This window comes from Cibotium barometz, chromosome 31, assembly GCF_041138505.1.
Source record: "Cibotium barometz isolate CiBa-2024 chromosome 31, ASM4113850v1, whole genome shotgun sequence".
NCBI lineage: Eukaryota > Viridiplantae > Streptophyta > Polypodiopsida > Cyatheales > Cibotiaceae > Cibotium > Cibotium barometz.
Window position 1 is genome coordinate 5,330,782 of NC_141076.1, and position 21,365 is coordinate 5,352,146.

Below are 21,365 nucleotides of genomic sequence, written 5' to 3' on the forward strand. Positions count from 1 at the left end.
AGTACTTATCTTTCATAAAGAGAGAGAGAGAGAGAGAGAGTTATATTAATATCTACGGAAGACCCCAAGGGCCTATGAGACCAAAAGTAATACAATAGTACCATGGATATATTGAGCCATGGAAAACTTAAAGAAAAAGTAAAATGAAAACATTTGATAGTACATGTGATCAACATATGATCCTATGTAGTGTGAGATATGATGTGATCAGCTAATGAGACGATACTTGCCTCGGCCAAAACCGATCTGATGGTGGAGTGAATGTCCAGCCCCTATGATGGAAACGTGTCATATCAGTGGAGAACCTCATGAATCCGTCTCTGTGTGGTGGAGGGTCTTGATGCTTTGGGTCGGGGGGGACGTCTGGCTTGCAGAATGGATCGAGCTCTCTCACTAAGAACTCCTCTAGGGCGTGGAGTTGCAACATGGGTACGGGTGGTGGGCTTTGATGTCGTAGTAGAGGAACTGTTGTGGATGTGTGTACCACAAAGAACTCTGTGATGGCTCTTTGTGAGAGGTGTCCTATCAGAGTCAGGGGCTATCTCTCAGCATGCTGCCCTCAACCCTACATCCTTGTGTTGTCTAAGCTCCATCAAGTACATGCCCAAGCACCTTTGATCCTTAAACTGTATCACCCATGTGAGTGGTTCGAATCCCTCTCGGAAGAGGCAGTGGAATCTCCCCTGTATCTCATAGTAAGCCGAGCAACTGAGCATTTAATGGGCCCCATCCTCTTCTGCTCCTATGATGCATATTGTGCATGTCCTCTCCTCATGTGGGATATCCTCAACTCTACTAGTCTCTACTCTGAGGCGGTGGGAGGATACCTTGAGCTGACCAATCGTGATATGCATAGCATGTGATGTGTGTATCTGTATGTATCCTGGGGTCTCAAAGAATCCATCCTCAGAGAGTCTCAAGAAGTGATCTCTGTAGTACTCACACTTCTTACTAATCTCTGACAGAGACACCCATGTTTGGTGTATGTGTAGCCCAATAGATCTAACTGGATGATCCGGTTGATCTCCTGTCATTGAGAGATCAAGGTAGGGGGAATCTAGGCTATACTGAAATGGGGGAAGATGGTCCATCTGTATGCCATGTGCATGAAACCACTCGACTACCTGGAATGGATCTAGAGTTAAAGATGAAATCAAACACATGAAAGATGAATTCTAGCGTCCATTACACATGAAATTAGCATTTCCAAGCATCATAGCCAAAGATGAACAAGAGAGAGAATCCATATGTGTATGTAGCAAAGAGAAAGATACACAATGGCCTAAGTGTGTTAACCTCTCACCAAGAGGATGGCTTGAAAGCTAGCCATGAGCCTTGACCGTAGATGTCCATCTCCATAGTAGGAGCCAAAGGTACAATGGAATGTCCAAGATTAGTAAAATGACAAAAGGTCCTATCCATGTGCCCAAGGCCCTATTTATAGTGTTTTACCCATGGGCCCATTTACATGTATGCTATAGGTTCATGACAAACCATCCCTTCCCCAAGATTTATCCTCAAAATCATACAAGATATTTACACTTCAAGTATGGCCGCAATTTGAACCTTTGAGAAGTAAAGAGGTTCCCAAAAATTCTCTTGAAGTACATTTGGAATAAGAAACCCAAATGTACTGAATCCCGCAAGCTCCTTCTCCAATGCAATCATGTGAGACTGTTATGTGAGTGGCAGCCTTGTCGGTGAAGATCCTTGAAAATACTTCATGAAATCTCCATAAAATGGGGTGAAATTGATGCATAACCTCAACCAAATGAATCCCACATCTTTCCTTGTACCATAATGATCTTCCAAGTGTGTTGAAGTAGAATAATGGTCCCAACAATGGATCATCCAACCAAAGCTATCCAGAAATTATAGCATATGTAATCCTCATGTAATGCCCATTCTCCACATACTAAACATGCCACTTGGTCGAGGAATACTTCCATCAAGCAAACCATGTTGTTGTACATACTCCATTGATTTCCAAGTGGCCTCAATAATGCAATGGCCAAACATGCTAGCCAAGGCATAAGCATCTCCCGAGTAAGGCACCACCATGACAAGAGTGATTCGAGAATGATGTAGCCTCCAGGATCTAATGGCAATGTGATCCATATGTCCATTATCATGAAAACCAATAGAGTACTCAGACCATATGGAATGAGACATGGTAAAATCTCATAAATGCCACTTGGATCCCAAGTATGCCTCATGTGGATAACCATACTAGCATCACATGGAAGAATAAGATCATGGTCCCCTGAATGCAAAACATCATGCCCACACATAACCGTACAATCCTTGAGTATCCACGCAAGCTTCAAAACTGCATCATCTACCCATAGGAGTCCTTCCGAATCACAAGGCATGTCAACATGATGATCCACAAAAACATAGTAGGGAATTATCTCCCCAAAAAGCATATCACCAAGTGGATAATCCATCAAGTGACATGTATGATCAAAATCCGGCCCATCAAAATAAAATACTTCCATATGAGCATCCCAAATATCCATGGAAAATGCATCCTTCATGAGTCATGATCTTTGGAAATCGCCATGTGGCTCCAAATCCAAATCTCTAAAATAGAAAGCTTCACGATCATGTGACGATGAATGAGCGTATATAGATGCTACTTCCCATTGCTCTATGTAGAAGTTTATGCCCATGCATAACCAATATGAGCATAAGTCCATAACATCAACAAAAGAGAAGCTTTCATATGACATAGCTTGCTTTATGCAATTGATTTCCAATCCATCATCTTTCCAAGTGGTATAGGCATCAAAATAATCCATGTCATAATCACTTGCCTCTTCCAACTTAGGAGTATATGTCTCTTCTAAAATCATAGGAAGCATCATCATCTCTTCATGCTTAAGATCCACACATGAATCAACACCGCATGACATAGGTGCATCCTTATTCTCAAAATATGTAAGAAAACACCGTCTGTAAAGTGAAAAAGAGTTTCCATTCTTGCATACAAGCTGTCCACAAGCATCCCAATTCATTAATCCATGTGGCCAAGTATCAAACTTGCTCATAGAGGAGCAAAGAACTCCATTATCTTCCAAACACAAGAGTTGTAAATTTTCAGCTTGCATAATAAGCATGCAGTCAGCCATATCGGTCCACATAACATCACAAAAGGGTGTTTCCATGATGCATGGAACTTCTCTTGGTACATGGGAACTATCCAACCATGATATCATATCAAAATTGCCAAGATAATTAGTGATAAAACCACATGTACCAATCTGTCCAGAAATTGCAGCACGCTCTTCTTTGACTTGGGACTTAATAGCAACCTTCAAAAGATCTTCAATGTCCATTTCCATGAAAAGCCCAAATGCGGGAGTGAATGGCAACCCTCTCTTTTTCCATTTTTCAAATTCAATTCATGTACAAGAGTGTACACCAAGGAAGGTATTCCATCCCCTTCTTCTCCCAAGTTAAGCCGCACTTTCATACATGGAAGTTCTATCATTTCCATTTGGCATTGCAAACAAGAATATTTCCCATCCTTCCCAAATGAAGAAGAACTATTAAAAGAAGCAACATCCCTTAATGGTAATCTTCTTATACCCTCAAATGTTCCTTGGAACTCTTGATGAAGCCCATGCATATCTTCATGCATCTTTTGCCACTCCTTGAGCATGCTTGCCCTTGCATTACAATTGCCTTGTGTCCAAACAAGATTGGTTGTAGAAGTATGAGGGAATGAAAAAGTTGATAAAGTTGAAGAGTGCGAGGTTGAGGGTAAAGGGTATGAAGGAATTGAAGAAGTAGATGGAGAGGATGAAGGGTTGGCCGCTTTTAGGTCCAAACGATAGAGAGAAGGATCTTCTTCAAAAGCATATTCTTCCTCTTCTTGGCCATTGGTCTCCTCTTCAAAAGCATCATCCTCTTCTTCTTCATCTTCTTGGCCATTGGTCTCCTCTTCAAAAGCATTAACCACTTTGTGAAGACTCCTCATGGACATCATAATGTGCATACTTATAAGCATAAGGATGTACATGTTGCCCATAATACATGCCTTCACCTTGACAAGCATTCCTCTTCCTATATTGCCCATGAGTAATAACATTTCCATATTTGTCTTCATACCATACATGGCCAAATGCATCTTGAAAAGCATGCTCTTCACCCATAAAAGAATCATCATAAGCATCACCATCACAATCACTTGCATAGTGTTGAGCATACTCTTCTTCACATGTCTCTTGTTGAACATACCCTTCATAAAAAAAATCCACCATAGGCGTCACTTTGCCTATCATTGCATGTATCTTTATTATCATTGGATGAAGCATATCCCTCATTTGGTAAAGGATAATCGCCATTGGATGAGAGATAGCCATCATAATATCTATCATTAGGTGAAACATAAACATATCCACCATTGGATAAAACATAACCATCAAAGCTACAACCATAGTTGCCCACATCATCATAGTAATCCCTTGGAAAAGCTGCTTGAAGCATCGCTATCATATTCCCCATCATCACATGAATAGGCATCTTCAATACTGCAATCCGAATCCATGGTTTCAAGCTGCAATTTTCCCTTGACACTTTGGAGAAGCAAACGGTATCCGATTCTGATGATTTTTGGCTCTATGGAACCGGATTAAAGGGTACTAGATGGCTATGCACTTGGTATGGATAAATGAGATGGGATATATCTCTCTGTTTTAGGGTTCTCAAGGTTATAGGCTGAAATTGTATTTTGGCTATATCTTGAGCTACAAATATCGAAATTCAAAACTTTCTTGCTCAAATCAAAGTTCTTGATGAGTTCTACAAGCCTATGTGATTAGATCTATGAGACCATAAACTCCATGTGACTGAATTAAGGTTTATCAGTCCTGGTAAAACCCTAATATCCACCCTAAAGGAATATCATATTTAGAAGGTTAAGGGCTTGTTGGGTAGGTCTAAGGAAGTACTAAGGGCTTGTGTAATCACCTTTAATTCAATCCTAAAGGATTTTGACTGAATTAGGGTTTTGATAATTCTGCAGAATCTTGTCCAAGTGTCCTTCTTAATGACCAATGGCTTCCCGCTTGCCCCAATTCACTTGTTCAAGCATCCAATACTCTATTGGCATCCAAAAGCTCATAGAATTTGCTCACCAATGCCCATAACTCCAACCATGCATAGGATTTTGGGAAAATTTTGGCATGGTCTCCTTTGTATTAGGAGCCAAATCTCAATCTCCTAAGCATCAAATTTCCAACATCAATACTCATTAGCATCTTGCATAAACTGCATAACACATTGCCCCAATGTTTGCCTCATCATATAGGCATCAAATCCATACATAACCCAAGTGAATCACCGCAATACATGTACTAATGCATTTGATGAAGTGCGTCGAAGCTTGCTAATCTCCTAGCCAAGCTCTTCCCACCCTCATACCTTGTCCGATTCTAGGCACAAGTTGGGGCCATGTATTTCCCACCAAGTACCTAATCCTCCACTGTACCGCTTTCCCACGGCACTCATGGCACGGTTGATTCAAGCCATGCTTCCCTCGGGCCTCTTCTCCAATGCCCGAGGTACCTCACAACATATTAGATGCTAGGAATGGAAAGTTGTGAGAACAATTGTGATGTGGTAGTGTGCTTTGCTTGAATGTAAAAGCAAGGAAGATTACTTACAACCACATGGCATGACTCATGCCCTTTTACAACTCATTCATTACAACCAAAGAGCATGGACTCATGCTTTTCAATCAAATCCCAAGAATCTTCCCTCCATTCAACAAAACCACTCAACTCCAATCACCACAACAATAGCATGTGAGAGTAAGCAAGATCAATAGCTCAATCCACAATCTCATATGCATGCCCACACTCCATGTGACTCCTCATAGCATTGAGATGGCTATAAGTGGCTCAATGGCATCCAATACCCTTTACAATGCTCAAAGATATGAGAATATGTGTCATATCAATGTGAAATTTATGCCAAAAGCTCCTACATGGGTTCCATAACTCTTCCAATGCATAGAATCACATCCATTTCATTCATGTGCATGCATAATACCATTCATTTGAAGAAGATTCCCTTCTCTAATGTGATCAATGGCATCCCAATGGAGAATGGTAAGCCATAGATTCATCATAAGGGCATGAATGCTTGCCTTGATCATCAAACTCTTCAAAAAGGCATCCCACATGTGGCTCAATGGCAAATGAGAGCAAATAGTTTGCAATATACTCCCATTTTTGGCATGTAGACAATACCAATGAGCTAATTAAGCATGTAGGAAACCCTAATTTTTGTAATTTAGGGCTTTCCACACATGGAATCCCCAAACTTGCCCTTGATTACAATGGAAGCTTTGATTCATGGAAAATGTTGAATAGCCACTTGCCAAAGAGTGTTTAGAACAACCGTTGATTGATCTTGATGAAGGAAATTGCTTGAATGCCTCTATTTTTGAAGACTTTATTCTCTGGTTTTTGGGAGTTCACCATAGCCACGAAATCACCAAGAAACTCTTGCAAATGGACTCTAACTTCTTCTCCACTCTTTGTGCCAAGCTTAGAAGAGCTATTGCCATGCCTCTTGCATTTGGTGAACATCAACATGGGCCGTGAGGCTGGGCAGCAGCGTGGCGTAGCGTGGAATAGCCTATAGCCTAAAATCTCCAAGATAAGGCTCACAAGAGCTCAACTAAGTGTTCCATCTTCCACAAATGGCATGGTAGAAGGGAAATGGTGAAGGGTGAATGACCAATGGTTGCCCTTCCTAGGGTTTCATGAGAATGAGAAAGAGGGAGAGATAATGTGCAGAAAATTTAGAAATCCTCACATAAAATGGAGCTCATCTTAATCCTCTCATCAAGCTCTATCAAAGCCCCAAGAAATTGGATCAAAACGGTGCAAGATTTAGGAGCAATGGCGATGGAAAGATTGAGGAAGAAGCACAAACTCATAATCATCATTAACAAAGTGATTAATAAGTGATTAATTCAAATTTTCTCCAATTTTGGTCTACCCGTCCTAAAATTTGGTCTAGGGCTCCAAAATTTGGTCCAAATTGAATAAATCTCCCCAAAATCACTTAAAAATCCAAGAAAGCAAGCCTCAACCCCACTATTCCCACAAGATTAATCAAAATTAAGCCTAAAAACCTCAAGAAACCCAAAAATTTCAAAAATCCATCAAGAAATACCAATCTCATGCACCAAAAACCTTGAAAGTGGATCAAAATCAAGGCTTTGATATCAAATGGAATGGATCTAGAGTTAAAGATGAAATCAAACACATGAAAGATGAATTCTAGCATCCATTACACATGAAATTAGCATTTCCAAGCATCATAGCCAAAGATGAACAAGAGAGAGAACCCATAGGTGTATGTAGCAAAGAGAAAGATACACAATGGCCTAAGTGTGTTAACCTCTCACTAAGAGGATGGCTTGAAAGCTAGCCATGAGCCTTGACCATAGATGGCCATCTCCATAGTAGGAGCCAAAGGTACAATGGAATGTCCAAGATTAGTAAAATGATCAAAGGTTCTATCCATGTGCCCAAGGCCCTATTTATAGTGTTTTACCCATGGGTCCATTGACATGTATGCTATAGGTTCATGACACTACCTCAGAGTACCATGCATGCGTCAATAATGGTGGCAGTCATGTCACTGAGGAGGAGGGTAGTCCAGCTCATCTCAATTACTCCCTTTCCCTCTCACTGTATAATTGCATAGAGGACTCTAGTGCTAGTCATGGGAGGTGATCTTTTTCAAGCGTGTATATATGCTGAATATAAGTGACAATCTGAAAAAGGGCATCTGTAACCGATGGGGCCACCCCAAACTCTGCATGTAGAATGTCATGTGGTATACAGATGGCTTACTATACTGATCATGCGTGACAACATCATCACCTGTAGCCTCTCTATGCTCCTCTAGTGATCCTTCCCTAGGCCTGGCCCCAAAAGGGCACATAATTAACAACATGCAGATGATTGAACCGAGTGTAAGTTTTTTAAAATTGTGTGCTTTTTTTAGAGAGCAATCACCTCCCTAGTGCATCCAAGATTGCCTACACTAGTGCAAACACATTGTCCTAGCTCGTATCTTTAACCTTATTGTCCCATGGCATGCCTTTCATATACAAGCAACAATCGCACATGTAAAACAATCCATTACAAGAGAAATATAAATTCTCTAGTGCCTAGGCTAATGAATATCGAAATATATGGTGGCCGACCACGGTGTCATAGAAGTCTTTGACAGAGTCTTCGAAGGAACTTAACATGCCCTCCTTCCTGAAGCAGATTCTGTCCTTGGAAGATGTGGTTGAAGAAGATTTGAGTTCACAGAAGGTAAGGAATGCAAGGCTTAGGATGATCTACATGAGGCAACATTAATAACAAGTAAGATGTTCTTTGAATAACAATTAAAAGTGAACCAGAAAATAGCTAAACAAGCAATTATGAAATTGAGGATAAGACTGGTTAAGCTTTCCAAAGATGCTACAAAGATGAAGCAATTTTTTTTTCTTCTTTTGTGAAATGAAGAGTGATAAGCTACCACCCCGTGGAGGCCAAATTAATGGCCCGGTGACTCCCGCCAAGGATATCAAGAACCACTAGACAGTAGTAGTTTTTTAGTGAAGCAAAGACATAAGGTTTCACCCTATGAGAAATCAAGGCATTAGTCTTATGGTACCATTGCTAGTTTTCTAAAGACCTACTAGGATCCCACATGGCGATGGCTATATTCTTGGTCATGTTTTTTGATTTTTTATTTTTTTAAAAATTTTATGCTTTTTTAAATATTGTAATAGCCATCTTTTTCACTCACACATTACCTAGAGAGTTAGAATATAGCTAAAGATGGTTTAATAAATGTAAAATGGAGTACTTGGCATAGTCCTTTGGCATACTTTATCTTTAGATATATAGAATCATAAGTCTGGATGATTTAAAAGAAAAGATGCTAGCATTAATATTCATCTTAGAAGCTACTAAGAGAAAAGCAAACCAGTCAAGTGCAATGCAATTATGCTCTTCAAGGGAACAATTGAAGTATAGAATTGCAAAAGAGAGATATATAAAGAGCCAGTTTTGAATACACCTGTTTTAATTTGAAGCTTGTGAAGTCATTGATTATACTTTTTCTCTTGATAGATTTGGTGAAAGATTGTGTAGCTACTTGTCTAGAATGAAGATTTTTATGTAGAAGACTTTATTGTCGCATCATGATAGACGTGAAAAAAAATCCTCTAGGAAAGCTCTGTACATGTTGATTAGCCAAGACTATGAAGTATGTGCGTGCTTTTGATTTTATTAGTGCTCTCTTCTTTTACTATTTTTTTGTTTTTTTTAAACTTTTTTTTGGTATTTTTGTGATTATGAAAGAAATAAATAATGTTTAAGCTATGTACAAAGTATTAATGCTATACATGTTGGGTCAATACCAGTTTTTATGGTATTAAATTTTCCAACAAGCTCCCTCTCGATGTGAACATGGTGAAATGTTTGGGAGTATGGTGTCTTAGAGGGTTTTAAGGAAGATGTAACTATTTCCTTGGGTCACCACCTCAAGTTTTTCCTTTACTCACTTTGGTGTAAGCTTGATGTAACCATCCTTTCCAAATTCTATGTTGAGAACTAGGTGATGGTACACATGTGAGTGCTTGATAAGTGCTTACATCCAACTAGAAGGTGGAAATGTGCTTTCATAAGAGTGAATTTGGCTTAGGTACTCTTCATGATGTATTGGCATGTCTATTTCCTCTTGAGGGGGTGTTGTAGTGAAGATTTGGAGTTCAATAGCATGAGTTGATGATTTGATGGTGGGGGTGAAGAAACCTCTTGGCAAGGGGGCCTATGGATTTTTGATGTTGAAGCATGGTTTGAATCCCCCCTTCTTGAGCTATGTTGTACCCTCAAAATATTTTTAGGTAGACAAGTTTGGACAGGTGGGGATGTTGTAGACACATCCATAAGTGCCTTGCCCTTGTCTACTCTCAGTGAAGCAATTGCTATTGTTGGTGGAGGTAAGATGGTAGTTTGTTTTTGCTTAGGGACCCACATCCAATAGTTTCCTTCATAAAATCCTTGTGCTTGTAGAAGCTCCTTTTGGATCCACCGAGGAGTAGTTTGTAGCTTTGATCTCCTCCATTTCTTGTTGTTGTTTCTCCTGCTTCTTGTAAGCTTTTATTTTGGTGGAGAGGATTCAATGGACAAACTATTGGAACTTTTTGGGAAGTCTTCTCTCTAGTAGATTCATTTTACTAGACTCTACAGTAGGTTTTGGTTTTCATTATATGACCTCTTTGATTCATCTTTTTAGGAGTAGTTGATGGAGAAGTTGAGGTCAAAGGATCTTCCATTAACAATGGTATAGAGGGGTGTGCGAAACTAGATTTAAATCCATTTGGTGGCAAAGCTTCCTCCTTGTGATCCTCCTTGAAATCTAGCAACTTCACTGAAGATTGCATAAAGACCAGAGTTTTGTTGTTAGGATATTCTACCATATGTTAAATCTTTTTTGCAGAGTCACTTTTACCTCTTGCACTTGTCAACCAATTGTAACCAAGGGTGATTGGCCCTTTGAAGTTACCTTTAGGCAAGACCAAGAAGTCACCAATCAGGTGTTGATTATAACAAAAGGTGTCAATTTTTAACAAACCAAGCACTTTTGTAATTTTATTCTTTCTACCCCTCACTCTAGCAGCTCAGGTTTTCCTAATTGGCACCAAGAAGAAAAAGAGATTAAGTTGTACATGGCTTCCTCATCAATCAAAGCACTAAACAGGACTTTCCCATAGGGACTAGCTAGTTCAATGCATTTTCTTTTTGGTTCTAGAGATGATGTAGCTGAAACCACAGGTGCTTCAACACATGAAGTAGCAGCTTTTGGAATAATATCACTTGTGTGATTAGAGTGCGAAGATGTGGCAACATTGTCGTAGTTTTCTAAAGATGTGGTCATGGCCATGGTTTTTCATCACTAGCTAGAGGAACACATGGATCACTAGCTACGATTTTTTTTTGGAGCTCTATTCATGCTTGTGTTGAATTCTTTTCTTGGACCTTTTCTTGCTGTTGTGGTGTGGTTGATGGCTTTGTCAAAATTCCTAGGGATTTCATGCTAGATGCAATTCAAGAATTGGCTAATGGCTTGTCCCCTTGCTTAGAGGCTTGAGAAACTATAGGTGCATCTGCCTCTTTGATAGCTCTTGAGATTTCTTGGCAGCATGAGTAACAATATTTTGTTCTTGTCTCATTTCTTCCACAAAGTGATCCACTCCCATGATCATAAAATGAAGACTCGGTTCAATTCCAATGTCCTTGATGGCTACTTGCATAAGTGCTTGCCAATCCAAAGGATAGCATTTCTCAGTGAGATCCATAAGCATGTTGTTGCTATGTTATATTCCCAATCTTGTCTCTTTAGAATTCCTTCTGTCCATGTGCTTAAGGGTCTTTGAGAAATATCTATTATACTACACGCATTATTTCTATTATACCAATGGTCTCTTTTTGAATAACCCTAGATCTTGAAGTAGGTGATTGAGGAGATTTTGGGCTATCTTTAGGGGAAGTTGTTGTTATGTCCACTAAAGAGTCCAAAGAGCTAATACAACTAGCATTTGAGCATGTAGCACTAGCAATCGGTCCTCCTTGTGGGTCCACGGTGGAGTTCTCTTTTTATTGGGTTGTAATGCTAGATGTATTTTGATATGGAAAGGAAGGGTGAATTTACACATATTTCTTTTTTAATGGTGTGTCTAGCTCCTACTTGTCGAAGATGGGTCGCGACACTAGTAAACATTTATTTACACATAGTTATACAATCTTTCCCAATGGTTATAACAATGGTCATATATAATCTAGGGGGTGCAGCAGTCAGACAGGGTTTTGGGTCGGTCCGAACACTCTCCTAGACACACAAAAGAAACCAATAGATGGATAGTTTGACGAAATCAGAGGAATGGAGCTGTCTTCTAGCGTCCAAGCATCCGACTACCAGCTGAAGGAAACCAAATGTTCGAGCTTCATAAACGTGTAACGGATCACAAGAGGCCAGGTAATAGAACAACAGTAGGTCTAGGAAGGGCAGATGGGTGTTTTGTGTGCTAAAACTAAACAGGATCTGGACAATTTTGTTTGTCTACGGGTTGTGGATGTTCGATAAGGGAAGCAGTTGTGGATGTTCGATAAGGGAAGCAGTTGTGGATGTTCGATAAGGGAAGCAATTGTTCGTCTACAAGGCGTGCCTATTTAGGAATCCATGGCTTGTTGATGCTCGAGTGGTGTGTTCGTGTACTGCCCCTGGTTGTTTGGCCCATGTTGCCAAGTCCCTGGAAGCTGTTTGTGTAGCAAATTCTGTCTATCAGGTGTAGATGTTGGACCAGCATTCTATGCTGCACGATTTCAAATGGGCCCTGTTTTTCAAAAGCCCCCCCAAATTTTGAATGTTCACCCATGTTGTTTAGAGGGCTTTTTAAATTTAAAAGGCCCGCTACTTTTGAGAAGCTCCCTCTCAGGCTACCCACGATATAAAAAACCTCATTTCATAGTGCAGAAATCCTACGTTCTGGCCAGAGCTTGGGAGTTCTTCCTTTCACAGGTAAAATATGTCCAGCTTCTCCCCTGTTTTTCCATACACCTCTTCCACCCATGTTGACATCCTTCCCTCCCACAGCTCCTTTTTCCTCCATTGTTCTTGCAGAGTCATCTTCCTGTGGAGTATCTTGAACTGTGTTGTACAGGGTCACTCATCCCACTTTCTTCCCTCATCCCATTCTCTTGCAGTAGCCAATCATCTTCCAACTTTGCTCCTTATGCTTCTTTCACCTAATCCAGGCCCATTTGCTCCAGCTTTTCTCCTTATGCTTTCTTTCCCCTAATCCAGGATAGTTATGTTCCTTGTTCTTTGTTCAGGCCCATTTGCTCATTTGTTATCAGGCCCATTTTCTCTAGCTTTGCTCCATATGCTTTCTTTCACCTAATCCAGGACATCTATGTTCCCTGATCTTGTTGTTGTTTATGTACTCATTTCTTGTTTCTTTGGGACAGATACAAACATGGCACCCTCAACGAGGACCAAGGTGGTTAAAATTGGAACTTGATTAAACAGGGTCAAAGCTAAGACTCCTGCAACTAAGCTAACCTCAAAGCCTTCCACTAAGAAGAGGATGCAGACAACTCTAGAGATTAGGTGTTGGACAGTGGAGGACATGCATTTTGCTATGCAGGAAGTAAAGTACGATACTCTGGGTCTGCGGGTAGCAGCTCGTAAATATGGCATCGAGCCATCCTCCTTGGTTGATTGGGTGGCTAGATCGGCATACAAGCACAAAGAAGAGGGATCCAGATCCAATTTTGTCCCATGTGGAAGAGAGACAAATAGTTGACTGGGCAAAACAACATGTAGATTCCCAACCTGTTGCTATTCATGATCTCAAGCTCAAGGTTTCAGAGATTTGCAAGCTAGACAAACTCCTTTCCTTGATGGAATTCCAGGCACGGGATGGTGGAGAGGCTTCCAAAGGCAGAATCCAGACTTGGTTTTGAGGGTGGCTCAAGGCTTAGAGAGGGACAGGGCCACAAACTTGAATCCCAGACTAGTAGGAAAGTTTTATGACAAGCTTGATGTCATTAGGAAATTTTTGGACCCAAAGAGGGCCTCTTGGATTAACTTTTGATTAGGAATGGACCAAAAGGAAGAGGGCTAGGTGCACATTTTTGACTTCTTTGACCCTAGGGGGCCTAAGATTTGGTTTGCTAATAGGGCCTCTTGTCCCCCTACCTCCTGGGCCCAAACTTAGAGGTCCCCCCACCTAGAATCGCGCAGATTAAAAACCCTAAAAATTTAAAATTTTTTATTTTTATTTCCCAAAAGTGTGATTTCCCTCTCAAACTTCCCCCCAACATACTCTAGGTTTGGAGCTCCACTTGTAGTCAATCTTCTGCAGTATCCTACAAGCCAAGCTCTCCTTCACCAACAAATTGTATAAAAGATGATAAATCGTGGAAAGGAGGGTTTGCTCTTAATGGAGGGTCAATTGGATAGAGATCCCCATCAACCCAAAGATCTACATTTTTCTCCTTAGCTATCCTACGAGCTTGGACAGATTGTGCATCAGTAGGATGGGTTTTTTTTGGAGCTGCCATACTCTTTAGGAATACAAATGTGTAAATCAACCTTCCGTTTTCTAGCTTCACAAGGGGCTACACACAGCGCTTGCAAAGGCTCCATAGCTAAGTAGAGGAAGAAGCTAAAGCAGAGAGATCCTGAGGGGGGGGGGGAGAGAGAGAGAGAGAGAGAGAGAGAGAGAGAGAGAGAGAGAGAGAGAGAGAGAGAGAGAGAGACTGTTAAAACTTTGCTGTTGGAAGTTTAACACAAATCCGTTTTTCTAAGTAGAAAATACAAATATACTAACATGGAGTTTTTCATCAATAAATTATATTTATGAGAAAATTTAAAAAATAATAATTTTTGGGATCCCCACAATTTCGGGATCTCATGGATGTAGTGGTTCCTGACAGCTAAATATGTTTATGGGGTTGTGGGGACCTGACAGTTAGTTATGGATGTACTGGCTCCTGACAGGCTTTTGACGTGACCCTTGAATTACAAGCTTTTTGGAGAGAAAAAATTATTTTCATCATACATATTGGTTGGGTGGTGTTTTTTCCACCTCAAAATGTAAAAAATAAAAAATAAAAAATTTTCACTTTTTGGGGCCCACCTAAATACGAGAATGTTTTGCTGATGTGTGGAAGGGAGATATGGTGGGAGTTAATGAGAAAGGAGATTTCAAACTGACAAGAAAGATTCAATTTGTAGAGAGTGAAGATAAAAAATTCATACATATTGGTTGGGTGGTGTTTTTTCCACCTCAAAATGTAAAAAAATAAAATTTTTTACTTTTTGGGGCCCACCTAAATACGTGAATGTTTTACTGATGTGGAAGGGAGATATGGTAGGAGTTAATGAGAAAGGAGATTTCAAACTGACAAGAAAGATTCAATTTGTAGAGAGTGAAGATAAAAAATTCAAAAAGTAAGAGAGAAAGTATGAGAAAAGTCAAAAAGTAAGAGAGAGAGAGTATGAGAATATTCCCTTTAAAAAGTGAAACTAACGGGGTATGGCTGATGTGGCAAGGCAAAAAATAGGGGTCAGCATAGCCTTTGTCTCCCTTAAACCCAACTTTTTAAGCTCTAATCCCTTAAAATTAGGAATCCTGAGGGAGGCCCTTTTTGGGTCCAAAAAATTCCTAATGTTTTGTATGCCAAGCACAACTATGACAACACACACATTTGGAATTGTGATGAGACTGGCTGCCAAGATGGGAGAGTGGGGGGTTTACGAGTTCTAGCCCGCAAGGGGAGTAGAGATGTGAAAGGCCTCATTCCAAAGGCACGGGAATGGATGACTGTCATGTGTTGTGTGAATGCTGCAGGCCTCAGCATACCAAACTTATATATTTTCAGAGGCAATTGTAAAGCAAGAAACTACTTGAAAGAGTGTGAGCCAGGAAGCTGTATGGCAATCCAGCCAAAGGCATGGATGACCTCCAAGATTTTCCACCTTTGGTTGAAGCATTTCCAAAATTCCGTGGGGGACATGAGCCCATCCAATTGACATTTGCTTGTCATCATGGATGACTGTAAGTCCCACATCTCTCTTGATGCAGTTGAGGTAGCTATTGAGATGGGGCTAGACATGGTGACTCTCCCATCCCACACAAGCCATAAGTTGCAGCCATTGGAAACAATTGTTGTCTACAAGCCTTTCAAGACACATTTCAAGAATCAAAGGCAAATATGGATGAGTAAGAACAAGGGCACAGAAGTTTGCAGGACTACTCTTGCAGGTATTGTGTCTTGAAGCTTAAGGATGGCATTAACTAAAAGAAATATCAAGTCTGGATTTAGGAGGATTGGTATCTTTCCTCTTGATAGGGATGCACTTGATAAAGATTATAGTCCTTCCCAACATATTAATGTGCTGCCAGATAGTGATGGGTGACGGACAAGCAGCATCAACCATCTTGCAACTGAGCCAGCCTGAGGCAACCAATCCTATGGGATACATGGCATGTAATGCGGATTCAGACCTGCAGCCAATCAATAAGTCTTGCAGCAGGAGGACAACCAGGATAGCAACTTGCAAGCGACTTGATGGACATGTCTGAAGTTCCTGATATGGTGCCTAGCTCTATCCCTCATGAGGGACAGGATGGATGCCCATTGGGGGAGGAGGAGCTGGAAGCATTTGTGGAGGAGGGACCAAGGTATTTTATGGACTTAGGTGAAGGTGAGATGGAGGAGATGGCACAAGACGAGGTGCCAGAAAGTAACACTAATGCCTGTGAGGAGATAACTTCATTTCTCCCTATGCCAATGCACATAATTGAAAAGCAAGCTAGAAGGACAACTGACCCATTCATTGACTTCTCAGAGCCCCAGATTCTTACACAAGATGATTTTCTGAACATCTTAAGGCTTCGAGCAGAGAGAAGAAGGAGGAGGTGCAAAAGGAAAAGGCTCAGAGAAAGGAAGTAGCACAAGCAAAGAGGACAGCCACCAAAGCCACTACAAAGGGTAAGGAGAAAGCCAAGAAGAATGGGGCAGGGCAATCATCTTGTAGGAAAAGGGAATCCAAGAAAGAGTTAGAAGCAAGGGTGCAGGAAGAAATACTTAAGGAAGTGAGACAAAAGGAAGAGCAGGACAAGCAATTTGCAAGACCAAGACACACATGATGGAGTTGCCGGAAATACATCCCTTTCTGCATCTATTCAATTGACACAGCTACTACGAAGACTAGCAGGCCCATTGTTTGGGTATGAATTGTTTAACAACACGGCAGATAATGTTAATGCAGGCCCACCTACCCCTCCTAACACATTGTTGGGATGGGCCAAGCAACAGATGGGCTTCACAAGAAAGTGGAAAAGAATGGGCACAGATAGCCCAATTCCACACAGGTCTTTATACTCCATGGAATGATGTTGACACAATGGATCCTTGGGTTGTTGGTGATCCAAATAGTACCCAATATGTTGATGCTTGGAACATGGGAGGTAACCACAAGCGGCACAACCCTGCATCTTATGACTCCCAGGCTACAACAAGTAGGTGATGGGCAAGAGGTGCCAATGAGAAAGTTCTGGGCAGCTTCTAATTGATTGCACAACTCATTGCATGGTTTTGGAATTGCTAAGAAGATGAGCATTCCAGCTTGTGTTTGGAGAACATAATATTTCTTTGTAGTTACCCACAAGCCCAGCTTCCAAGCTTGTGATGAATGTAATCAATTTTTTTGTGGATCTTACATGGTATATATAAGTTTTCAGTTGCCACAGTACTATGAGGCCGAGGTTATATTGTCTGGTCTTGTAAGTAAATCACTTTTTTCAATGGAAAGCTCCGAGTTTACTTTGTCCATTGTTGTAAGACAACCACAGCCTTTTTGCAATTAATCATCATGTCAAGTGTACTGAATAATATGCCATCTCCTTCATCATCATTTGTTATTGTGGCAGCTAGCTAAATGCTTTCTTTATATCATCTATCTGAATCAAATGTTTGAATGTGGCCTGGAGTCAAATTCTGTTGGCTTAATTACGGTATTGGCATCTATCAAGGATGATGATGAACATGAAAACATAGAGCATTCACATTCTCCCTTGTTACCCAGACCTGCCTGTCCGTCATCTCATCCAAGGGTGTTTGTCTACAAGGTGCTTGGTTGTTCGTGTGCTCAACTTGGAGTGTTCGGCCTATTCGGGTTGTGGTGGGTAGCAGCCTAAATCTGCACTGGAATGCAAAGTAGCTCTCCAACAACGGGATGGAGGTGTAGGATCTGTTGCGAGGATGAGGGTGGAGGGTACGATGCCCCTAAAAATGGAAGTTTGAGCTTTCTCTGTTGTTTTTCTCTGGCAGATTTGAAAACTGGGTGTCCGACTATTGCACCCCCTACGTTATATAGAATCCCAAGTAAATTAAATGGAAAACCTTAGAATGCCAGTTGTAAAGGTGGTGGGTCCCAGCTGAAATTCCCGCCCGTACTTGTCTCGTCTTGCCCATTTTGCACGCGCTCCAGCTAAGCTCTCTGCACCGTGCGCTTCTGCTCCTGCACCATGCGCTTGTGCTCCCTACAGTTTGGTTGCTAAGAGGGTCGACGTTATGCTAGCCAACTTGCCAAGACGACCGCGTTGTGCGCTCCTGCCCCAGCAACAACTCGTTAGGCGTACCGGCCAGCTCCGGCAAAGGTCCGTGCGCTCCAACTACTGCAGCTACTGCAAAGGTCCCAGGCCAGCTACTCGACTGCACTCTTGCAATGCCGCCACGGCCCTCAAACCAGCCACGTCTGGCAGGTAATCTACATTAAAAAAAAAACCAATTAAATTTCTGGGGTTTTTTGCGTTGTACCTGTAATGGTGCCTCCTGGATTGTTAGATTGAGTGCGCAGTCTCTATTGGTATATTGACCTAGGGATGTGTTGGGCAAGTCTTAGTAGGGTTCCTCTTAGCACTTTCCTTGGTGGGATTCCTCTTAGCACTTTGCTTGGTGCGTGCCATGCCTTAAAAGCTAGAAGACTATAAAATGTAAATGTCTCACCACTTATAAGCACTTATAAGTAATAGTTTAGTCAACTTTAAAAATAACACAACTGTTCACACACAATTATGCATATACTCTCACACATAAAATCATTTAATATTATGGTTATAGTTAGTGATATTATGGGTGATATATCACATCGGTTTACAAGCTCTATGTGAAAGTCATTTTGGTTTAATAGAGTAATACTTGCATCAACAAAAAATTACAGAGTTTCAACTTGTATTTACTCATTGTACATAGGTTTCTTCTCCTATAACCTTATTATTATCTTTCTTCTCCAATACACAAAGTCATATGTGATCCATTGGACATAGGTTTCTTCTCCTATAACCTTATTATTATCTTTCTATACCACCATAGAAGTAATTGTTTTATTGTATTGACATCATAGATTCCACCTCCAAGAGTAGTTGTCTTTTGGAAAGCACATCGTGCTTGCCAATGAGATCGCTCCATGCCTTGTGTAAACCATATCATGAAACTTCCTTCATTTGCAAAGTAAGGACCATGAGCATGCAATATATACTACATCAATAAACAACATAATCCCTTTGGTATTTCAAATGCAGCAAGCCACCAAATTTCATTCTTAGACTGTACACTAAAGTAATCAGGATGACCAGGCAAGATGTTAGGATCTAGTGCTCTATTCATGAGAGTTAGACTAACACATTCTAACTTCTGACCTTTGATAACCTCACTTTCATCAAGCTTCAAAAATAAAATTTAGCTTGCCTCCACATTTTGCAATAGATATACTGTAAAATTTTACCATTAGAGATTGTAACTTGCATACATCTAATACAAAATTGTTATTTGTGAGCAAGACAAACGGTACTTCCTTTGACCCATACTTGCATACATGTCTGTGACATAAGTGCATTGGCTTACCAATTAATTGTTCCACCTTACTGTTTAATGATTATCGTGCTTGCACCACATGAAATGGTTTAGGAAGAGGCAATACCCTTTTCTTTTGTAACACTTTTTTAAACCTTGTATCTAAATGTTTGTATATCATGCTGTAAGACTGAGTATACACTTCGAGCTAGATGAAGAGTATGCCCCATTGTACAAGAGAATTGAGGTTTCAATGAGAATCCATCGGTGATGCAATTACACATAATAGCAGGAAAAAAATATATAGATATTTGGGTTGATGGGTCTATATATCCACATGATCCTATTACACAACAATCTCCCCAATTCTCAGGACTAACATCATTTGTCGAGTATGTTTGTGAGGGTAATAAAAGTTACAAGGCTATACTTGGAGACTTGCAACCCAAGCCCATGTTTCTGCACAACAGATCATGAAACTTAATAGATCATTATTGGCAAAACAAGAAGAGAACAATGTTTTGCAAGATACTATGCATGACATGGTAATGCAAAATGCCAGTTTGATTAACCAGGTTAATGATTTACAGACTATCAATAAGAAGATGAAGACAATGCTAAAGAATACTATCACTTATGGGCCCACAACAACACGAGAGATACGTGAACACCAATGGTCATATAAACCTATGCACATGTTGGCAAAGACAGGTGGACAATACAGGCAAAGGATCTATACACAACATGATAGCATGCAAAAGATGTTTAGCAATCTAGAAAATGAGGTGAATCAAGGAATTGAAAAGGTACTCACTAAATATATGGTGAAGTCTACGCTTCAATGCCCAAAGTTTAAGTCAGTTGGTGATAAAGTTATCATACAATGCTTACAAGAGGTAAGTGAATTCCTTCACATCAAATGATATGCCGGAAATATGTGATAAGGTACTCTTCTTAGAGCTTCTTTCTTTCTAAAACATCAAAAAACTAGAAACACTTAGATACATCACTATCTCCATTGAGTACAATCAATGCCTATAAGAAAACTTACACAAAATTTCATGATTATTAACACATATGTGTAACTTAACAACACCAACTTTAACACATTTTATTATTATTAACCAATAGTAATTCATATAGTATTATTATTAACCAATATTAAAACATATCTTATTATTAACTTTATTATTTATTACAAATAGTAATGCACATAACCAACATGAAAACATAACTTATAAAACTCAATTGAACATAACCAACATCAAAACATTGCTAACCTCCATTTTTGTTCTTTGTTGCTTCTATGTGTCAGTTCTGTGTTTTCTCTTTGTTGCTTCTTTCCTTGATAGCAAGATTAATGAAGAGGGAAATGGTTTGTTGGCTTCAAGAAAATAGCACCAAAAAATCAAATCACTCTTCATTCTCTAGCTTTGTAGTGAACAAGTGCAATAGAACAGGGAGAAATACAAACTGTTTGGAGATGCAAATTTGAAAGTAGAAGAAGAAATGAGCTATGGATAGAAGAAATGACCTAAAGAGAAGAAGAAGCTCTATCACAAAAAAAGAAAAATTCATAATGCACTATTCTCTAAAATAATAAATCTAAACACATTCTTAAAATCTTAAAAACTGTCTATTCTCTTCAAATCATATAAAAAAACATAAAAATGCACCATAATGTAGATAAATCACGGATCTATGTACTTGTAAAAAGAAATTATGAAATAAAAAATACAAATCAAGATATTCCATTTTAAAGATAAAATCCTTCTAGAATCACGAAATGATTGTTTCTTCAGTCATAAATGAATCTGGGCATTTAAGAATGTCATATCTTTTGAGATATTCAAAACCAACTCAAATAAAAAAATAGTTTTTGAGATATTCGAGTTCTGAGTAGGTCTGGTA